The sequence below is a fragment of the Mus caroli genome, chromosome 12 (genome assembly GCF_900094665.2).
Source record: "Mus caroli chromosome 12, CAROLI_EIJ_v1.1, whole genome shotgun sequence".
Taxonomy (NCBI): domain Eukaryota; kingdom Metazoa; phylum Chordata; class Mammalia; order Rodentia; family Muridae; genus Mus; species Mus caroli.
This window is the reverse complement of record NC_034581.1, coordinates 109274157-109282939: the sequence shown is the minus strand read 5'-3', so window position 1 is coordinate 109282939 and position 8783 is coordinate 109274157.

Genomic DNA, 8783 nt, shown 5'->3' with positions numbered 1-8783 from the left:
AAAGAGAGGCCCATTGGACTTGCAAACTTTATATGCCCCAGTACAGGGGAATGCCAGGGCCAAAAAGTGGGAGTGGGTGGGTAGGGGAGTGGAGGGGGAGTGTATTGGAAACTTTTTGGATAGCATTGGAAATGTAAATGAGGAAAATACCTAATAAAAAAATAAATAAAAAAAAAATGAGGCAATTTGTGGCCAGGCAGTGGTGGCGCACAACTTTAGTCCCAGCACTTGGGAGGCAGAGGCAGGCGGATTTCTGAGTTCGAGGTCAACCTGGTCTACAAAGTGAGTTCCAGGACAGCCAGAGTTATACTGAGAAATCCTATCTCGAAAAACAAAAACAACAACAACAAAAAACAAAAACAAAAAGAGTCAATTTGTGTTAAATGAGCTAAAAATAAAGATAGATTAAAACACATTGAGTATTTTTAACTCCTTTTATTCATTATGATACAAAAATACTAAGCCACTCTGGTAGCCTTTAGAAAACCACATAATTATTTGAAACTTGTTGCTAAGAGTTGTGTATGTGGCTCAGTGGTTCTGATGTTAATCTTGTGTGTCAGCTTGATTGTACTGGAAGTTGCCTAGAAGATTTATCAAGCACAGTTGTAGATATGAGGGAGATTCAAGAGACATCTGGATCATTAGGGCTGTGATTCAATATCTTGTTGTAGGAAGTGGTTCATTGGAAGAGTGCCTTTGCATAAAGTACTTTCGCCCTGGACCTTTCTCTTACTTTCTGTCTTCTGTCCACTGATAGGAAAATTACTTTCCCCTACTGCATGGTCTTTGCCACTCTCTTCTGCCTCACCACACATGGTTCCAAATCAGTGAATTCAGGGGGACATGAACCAAACCATCTCAAACTGGGAATGAAATATTTCCTACTTTGCACTGTGTGTAGCAGGTGCATAGATGAGGTGACAGAAGATTAACTACCATGGAAGCAAATACTTGACATAAAAAGGGTTGGGTTTGATACTCAACACTATAGCAGAGGCCAGGAAGTTTAGAGATGTCAATCCATAGAGTACTTGTCTATCATGTATAAGGCCCAGAGTTCAATCACCAGTTCCTCTAACAAATATATATTTGTGTGTGTGTGTGTGTGTGTATGGTATAGATCATATATTTTGTGTATATAAATGTTGAATGTGGCTATTAAAGAGAATCAACCACTTTCCTTTGTGTAGGCATAAATTTTTGGAAACCTACATTTACTGAAGGTTCAAACTCTCTTCTACCCCACCACTCAGTAGATAGTGAAAGAGAAAAGTTTTTATGATATGGGGGAAGTAGACTGTTCAGCAATAGTATTTTGGGAGTGAGCTTGAATTTTATGACAGGAGTTCATTCACATAGCAAACACCAAATATTTCTCAACATCTACAGACCTCTAGGCACGTAGACACCAGTCACAAACCAGCAGATGTAGTTCAATCCTGAAGAAACCACAGGGCTGCCCAACAGGTCTGATGCAAGGTCAGAGAAACCTCATGGNCAGTTTTTAAGTGAGTTTGAGTCAGTGGTGGCATTATCACAAGTTGAGCTCACCAATGATGTATATGACAAACCAATACATGCATGACTTTAATGAAGAATAGAGAAGTTGAGCAAACCAAATCAAGGCTCAGTGCTAGTCTCCTCATTTCTGTGGGGTCATATTGATACTCTTTCCTCACAGATCCTTCCACATGTTTGCTATATGAAAACATCCTTTCACATGTGTCTGCTTCAGGACAACATTCTTCTATGAGTTTGTTTTAGGAAGATGATAGGAGTAACCCTGTTTGAATGTTTACTGCCTTGTCAGCCATAAGTGCTTTTTTACAAAGTCTTGGTCTTAGTGGAAAATAGTACCTTAGTTGATATCTCTGTGGGAAAAAGTTGAGGCCTCTATGGGAAAGTACCACCCCAAGTTAAGAGCAAATAGCTATAGATCTTATTTACAGGCACCTAGCAACTCATTCTCTTCTTTTTCTCCTGCTGAAATTTTTTCCTATCCAATATCCTACTTTTGGGAACATGTGCATTCTTCCAGAAACAAAGTGATTCTGCATCATCCCCCTCCCCATACCCTGCTTTTCTGGGCATAAAAAATGCCTGGGAATAATAAAAATTTGACAGCTTGATCAACCATACTTGCTGTCCATCCTTGTGTACCTCACCTCTCATTTTCTCCACAGGTGGTTCCTCAGATCCTGTTTAACTGTCCCGCAGGCAGTGTCAGGAAGACATTCTTTCACCTGTGTGCTCCGGTAAAATATCATTTTCCATAACTAACTCCTCAAATATCTAGAGGCTTCCACTTTATCTTTGTGTTCTATTTTGATATGCAATAAAATAGTTGATCAAAGGAAAATTATGTGGGATTCTTTCTTCTGATTTGTTGGTTAGTTGGTTGGTTGAGTGGTTATTGTTGGTTTTTGTTTGTTTGCTTGCTTGTTTGTTTTGAGACAAAGTGTGTCTTAGTTAGGTTTTTACTGCTGTGAGGAGACACCATGACCAAGATAACTCATGGTCTGGCTTATATGTTCAGAGATTCAGTCCCTTATCATCAAGGTGGGATCANAGCAGTGTCTACACAGGCATGGCAAGAAAGAAGCTGAGAGTTCTACATCTTGATCTAAAGGCTGCTAGGAGAAGACTGACTTCCAAGTGGCTAGAGGGAAGATCTGTAAGCTCACCCCCACAGTCACACACTTCCTCCAACAAGGAAAAATCTTCTAATAGTGCCACTACCTCGGCCAAGCATATTCAAACCACCACAAGGTCTCCTGGAACCAAGGCTACCCATAAACTCCTAGTCCTCCTGTCAAGGTCTTTATAGTGCTTGACTTTTATAAATGTGCCATTCTATTTTGCTGAAATGTTCCTTTTAAAGAAGCATTCTAATGAGAGAGAGAGAGAGAGAGAGAGAGAGAGAGAGAGAGAGAGAGAGAGAGAGAGANAGAGAGAGAGAGAGAGAGAGAGAGAGAGAGAGAGAGAGAGAGAGAGAGAGAGAGGAGAAGATAAATGACAGAATGAAACCATCAACACCTTGCAATCCTTCATGACAGTTGTAACATCAACCACTAGTGATGCCTGGCAAGCCATTTGATCTTTCAAATAGATGGAAACGCCCCCACATTGTTTAGCCTTGTCCTACCTCTGTGCATAAACAAAGCATGCTGTTCAATGCTAAGGGGTTTCTCTATCTAAAGAAGCATCTATGTGAAACAAACAGAATTCTGTATGAAGTATTGAATACTATCAAGATATTACATTCCTAGCCAGCAAAATTGCTCAGAGTATAAAGACCCTCATGACCAAATCCAGCAACTGGAATTAGATGTTAGAAGTCCACTTGATGGAAGGGTTAAAGAAATTCCTCTGTCTACCACACGTGGCATGTGTGTGTGTGTGTGTGTGTGTGTGTGTGTGTAAACATATATACATGTTCAATCATTCAATCACTAAATAAATATAATAAATAATAAAATGTTTCTAATTCACAGCTATGGGACACTCTACAGGTCAAATGATCCAGCTTCTTTGATAAAATAGTAAATGAAAATAAAGGTGGGTGGTCCTGGGATGTTAACTCAGTGGTTTAAAGCATTTATTGCTCTTACAGGGAACAGAGGCTCAATTCTCAACACCCACAGCACCCACATGGCAACTCACCACCATCTGTAACTCCAGTCATACAGGATCTGATGTTTATTTCTGATGTCTTCACACACTAGGTCCACATGTTACATCCAGATACACATGCCGGCAAAACAACCATTTACATTAAAATATATAGTGTTTATTTTTATTAGTAGGGGCTATACATTCTAGTTTCCAAACTTTCAAGTACATTTGAAATTTTTCATGTATCAAGTATTCTATGGGTTCACGTTAAAATTTTATAATTTCCCATTGAAGGTAGTACACACCATTAATCCCATCACTGGGGAGGCATCGGTAGGCAGACCTCTGAATTCAAGGCCAGTCTGGTCTACAAATAAAGTTCCAGAACAGCNAGGGCTACACAAAGAAACTCTGACTCAAAATACAAATGAAACCATAACAAAACCTCTCAAATTCATAAAGTATATTTTAGGATATTTAAAATAGTAATAATCCTACTCATCAGAGANAATCATTACTATGAATTTACCATATATTCTTCTATTGGACCAGTGACCATGACAAATCCTTTGGTGTCCCATGAGCCTGATAATTGGGTCACACAGTGTAATATTGCCTGGCATTGGAGAGAATGCTAGGAAGCCAGGAGAATGTGCTGCAAGAAGCACAGACCTAACAACTGCCATCCTGGGAGGAGAAGCATNATACCCTAGTTTTGGATTTACATAGACCTGGTTTTATCTTTCTGGTCAGCTATTTCTGCCCACATGGTCTTGAGAAACATTTGCAAAATCCAAGATGGATTCCAGTTAGTACACAGTGGACTGAATAGGATGCTGGTCTCTGTCAATCCTTGACAGCTGTTAGTGGCTATTACTGCCATTGGTGTTGGCCAGAAGAACAACTGTGTACAAATATACCCTTGTAAAGGTGAGGTAGAAGTCTAATGGTCTTGAAGATGTTTTCTTGGTTTGGGCACCAAGTTGTGAAACTGAGCAAAACCTTTGTGATTGTTGCCACCCACTGTCATCCTTTGTTTAGGCTTGATTAGGGGAATGCTTCCTCACAGACNGTAGTTATCTATGTTGGTGACAGATCTCTTAAGGATTTAGAGTGTGGTGAAAATGACTGGACCCTGGGCTCTGAGTATAAATCTGGGTAGACACCTCCTTCTGAAACCCTAAGGCTTTAGCCCTTTAGCTTTCAGCTGCTCTGTGATAGGATTGGCTCTTCTATGGGTCTGTTTTTTTTGGTAAGGACCCACTGACTGTAAGTGTCATTTGTCACATACATTTTGATGTCCCTGGCTGCCTGCTCTTCTGGCTCATCTAGATCCAGCCATCAGAGGTGGTTAAGGAGTGGTTTCCTGTCCTAGTTACAGCTTCCTCCTCTATCTCTAGCAGATACTCAAAGATTGCCCTGATTTTGTAAGCAAGGCACATGTCAGGTTAGTATCCTCTTTCTGTTTTTAGTCAGCAATAAACCCATGTGCTGGAGGAAGCAGGCAGTACTTTCATTGTACAAGAGTGTGAGGAATTTTTTTCTTTGTTCTTTTAAAGAAATCTTTATTAGGAGTNTTGCTCCAGTTCTGGAGAGGAACTCTTCTGTCAGCCAGGGTGAGGGCGAATGCGAGAGATTCAGAGTGCCCCTTCCCTGGCAATATATTCTCAGGTGTTTGCATAACTCCCAGGTGAAGCCCTGAGCTAGACAGTCTGGCTGTCTAACTGCCCAGGTCTGTGTGGGAGACAGAGGGGCCAACTCTGGAGTGCTGGAAATTCCTGGGCTCCTCAGGCTATCTCAGGCTCAGACCTCAGCACTTCACATTTCCTCTTGTATGCAATTCAGTGAGGGAGGGAGAGGCAAAGCATTCTCCTCTCATGCTGCCACCAGCAGCTCCAGGCACATAGGACCTGCTTTTCTCACCTCCAGCATTCTCCCTTAATTCCTGCTCAACTGTGGGAAGAGGGAACTTGTGGAGTCATTCTTTAGTAGAAAGACAAGGCATCAAGTGGAGGAATGGGTAGCCATCCCACAGTAAAAAAATTGCAGCCCAGACTTGTTCCTGTCTAGAAGAAGTGCATGGAAACGAATCAGAACAGCCTGAATGAAAGGAAGTTCAGTGACTGGCCCAAATTGGGATGAACCTCAAGGGGAGGCTCCAAGGCCTGATAGTATTGCTGATGCTATCCTGTGCTTACAGACAGGAGCCTAGCATGGCTGTCCTCTGAGAGGGTCAAGGAGCAGCTGAAAGAGTCAGATGCAGATACGTTCACCCAAACAATGGAGAGAAACCAGTGACCCCTGTGATTGAAGTAAGGAAAGCCTGAGAGAAGATGAGGAGGGTGACCCTATAGGAAGACAAGNAAACTCAACTGTCTTGGACCCCTGAGATCTCTTGGATACTGGACTATAAGCCAGGTAGCATGAACAATCCTATATGAGGCCCCTGACATCTACACAGCGGAGGAATTCCTGGTCTGGGCTCCGTGAGAGAAGATACACCTAACCCTTGAGAGACTTGTGGCAAAAGGGAGTAGGAAGATCTGGTGGGGTGGCGGTGGGGTAGGGGTGTAGTGAAGTGGCACATCCTCTTGGAGACAGGGGAAGAGGAATGGGATGGGGAATGTTTGGAGGGTGAAATGGTAGGGGAATAGTGACTGGAATGTAAAACAAAACAAAACAAAACAAAACAAAGGACTAAAGAATAATAAAGAAAAGGAAAAAAAGCCATTCAGTAAAATTTTTGAGTGAGATGCTTCAAATTTTTCAAAATATTGTCTAGTTTTTAAAAACCTTATTGGCAGGGCTGGTGAGATGGCTCAGTGGGTAAGAGCACCCGACTGCTCTTCCAAAGGTCTGGAGTTCAAATCCCAGCAACCACATGGTGGCTCACAGCCATCCTTAAAGAGATCTAACTCCCTCTTCTAGAGTATCTGAAGACAGCTACAGTGTACTTACATATAATAAGTAAATAAATAAATAAATAAATCTTTAAATAAAACCCTTATTGGCAGGATGCTCAACATCTATATTTATATAACATTGCTCAAAGAAATTTAACGAATACATAAAAAAAAATCTAAACACTTGTCCTCAGACATTCAAACTGAGACCCAGATCTACTCCATACACATCTGAAAACCCTTACATTTATGATTCAGGAAAAGGAGTATTAGTGAATTTGTTCCACATATTNCTGTGTTGGGGTGAGCTTTTTGTGCACTGTGTAAAGATTATANTGGTAGAGATTTCCTGCCCCACCAGAGAGTTGTGTTCCTTCTGGTTTCCACCTCGGTTGGGAGNAGAGACTTGGCTCTGGATCTGTACCCACACAGTTGCAGCTAGACTTCCCAGGTATTCTGACAAACCCTGGAGCACAAGTGAGAACCCATACACGGCCCCATTACACTGTGTATAGGGAATCCTGAGACCTTTGGACACAGATTCCCTTCCCAGCCAGAGACCAAAGCACATTCTGGTTTCTACCTCTTCTGGGAGCACAACATAGACACTGGATCCCTACCTACACAGCACACATCGCTGGTTCAGCCTGACCCTCCAGGTGTTCTGACACATCCAGAATGANAGGATCACATCTCACAGGAAGAACAGGCTCCAGTCACAGACAGGGAGGTCAGATAACACCAGAGATAACCAGATGGCAAGATGCAAGCATAAGAACATAAGCAACATTCTGATAGGTGTGAGGTGGAATCTCAGCGTTGTTTTGATTTGCATTTCCCGGATGATCAAGGATGCTAAATATTTTTTTCAGGTGCTTTTCAGCCATTCGGTATTCCTCAGTTGAGAATTCTCTGTTTAACTTTGTACCCCATTTTTAATAGGGTTATTTGATTTTCTGGAGTCTAGCTTTTTGAGTTTTTTTGTATATATTGCATATTAGTCCCCTATCAGATTTAGGATTGGTAAAGTTCCTTTCCCAATATGTTGGTGGCCTTTTTGTCTTATTGACAGTGTCTTTTGCCTTACAGAAGCTTTGNAATTTTATGAGGCATATACCCAGAAAATGTTCCAACTTGTAATAATGACACATGCTCCACTATGTTCGTAGCAGCCTTATTTATAATAGCCAGAAGCTGCAAAGAACCCAGATGTCCCTCAGCAGAGGAATGAATACAGAAAATGTGGTACATTTACACAATGGAATACTACTCAGCTATTAAAAACAATGAATTTATGAAATTCTTAGGCAAATGGATGGATCTGGAAGATATCATCCTGAGTGAGGTAAACTAATCACAAAAGAACACACATGATATGCACTCTCTGTATCTCATTTTAAATTGGTTTATTTATTTATTTATTTGGAGTTTAACTCCTTGAGTTCTTTATATATTTTATATATTAGCCCTCTTTTAGATTTAATGTTAATGGAGATCTTTTCCCAATCTGTAGATTGGGAATAGATTGTTTTGTCTTATTGACAAGTGTCCTTTGTATCACATAATCTTTTTAGTTAACTTGAGGTACCCTTTTATCAATTGCTGATCTTAGACTCTGTACCATTGACTTTCTTTTCAATAAATTTTCTCCTGTTCCATAGTGTTCAAGGCTATAATCTAACTTCTCTTCTATTAGATTTCCTGTGTCTGGCTTTATGTTGAGGTCCTTGATTCACTTGGAATTGACCTTTGTGCATGTTGATAAATATGGATCAATTTGTATTCTACATGCAGATTGCCAGTTAGACCACTAACATTTCTTGAATTTACTTTTACCCCACTGTATAGTTTTAGCTTCTTTGTCAGAGATCAAGTGTCCATAGGTGTATGGGTTTATTTCTGAGTCTTTGACCCTATTTTATCAATTGAACTGTCTGTTTCTTTACCAATACCATTCAATTTCTAGCACAGTTGCTTTGTAATATACATTGAGTTCAAGCATTGTGATTCACCCAGAAGTTCTTTTCTTGTTGAGAATTTTTTGGCTATCCAGTATTAAGTGGTAAGTTTGGAATATACTGATTCGGTTCCCATTGGATCGTATGTGTGCACTCCCCAGGAGCTATCTGGATTCTCAAATAAAAGACAAACACACACACACACACACACACAATGAGAGAGAGAGAGAGAGAGAGAGAGAGAGAGAGAGAGAGAGAGAGAGAGAGACAGAGACAGAGACAGAGACAGAGACAGAGAGACAGA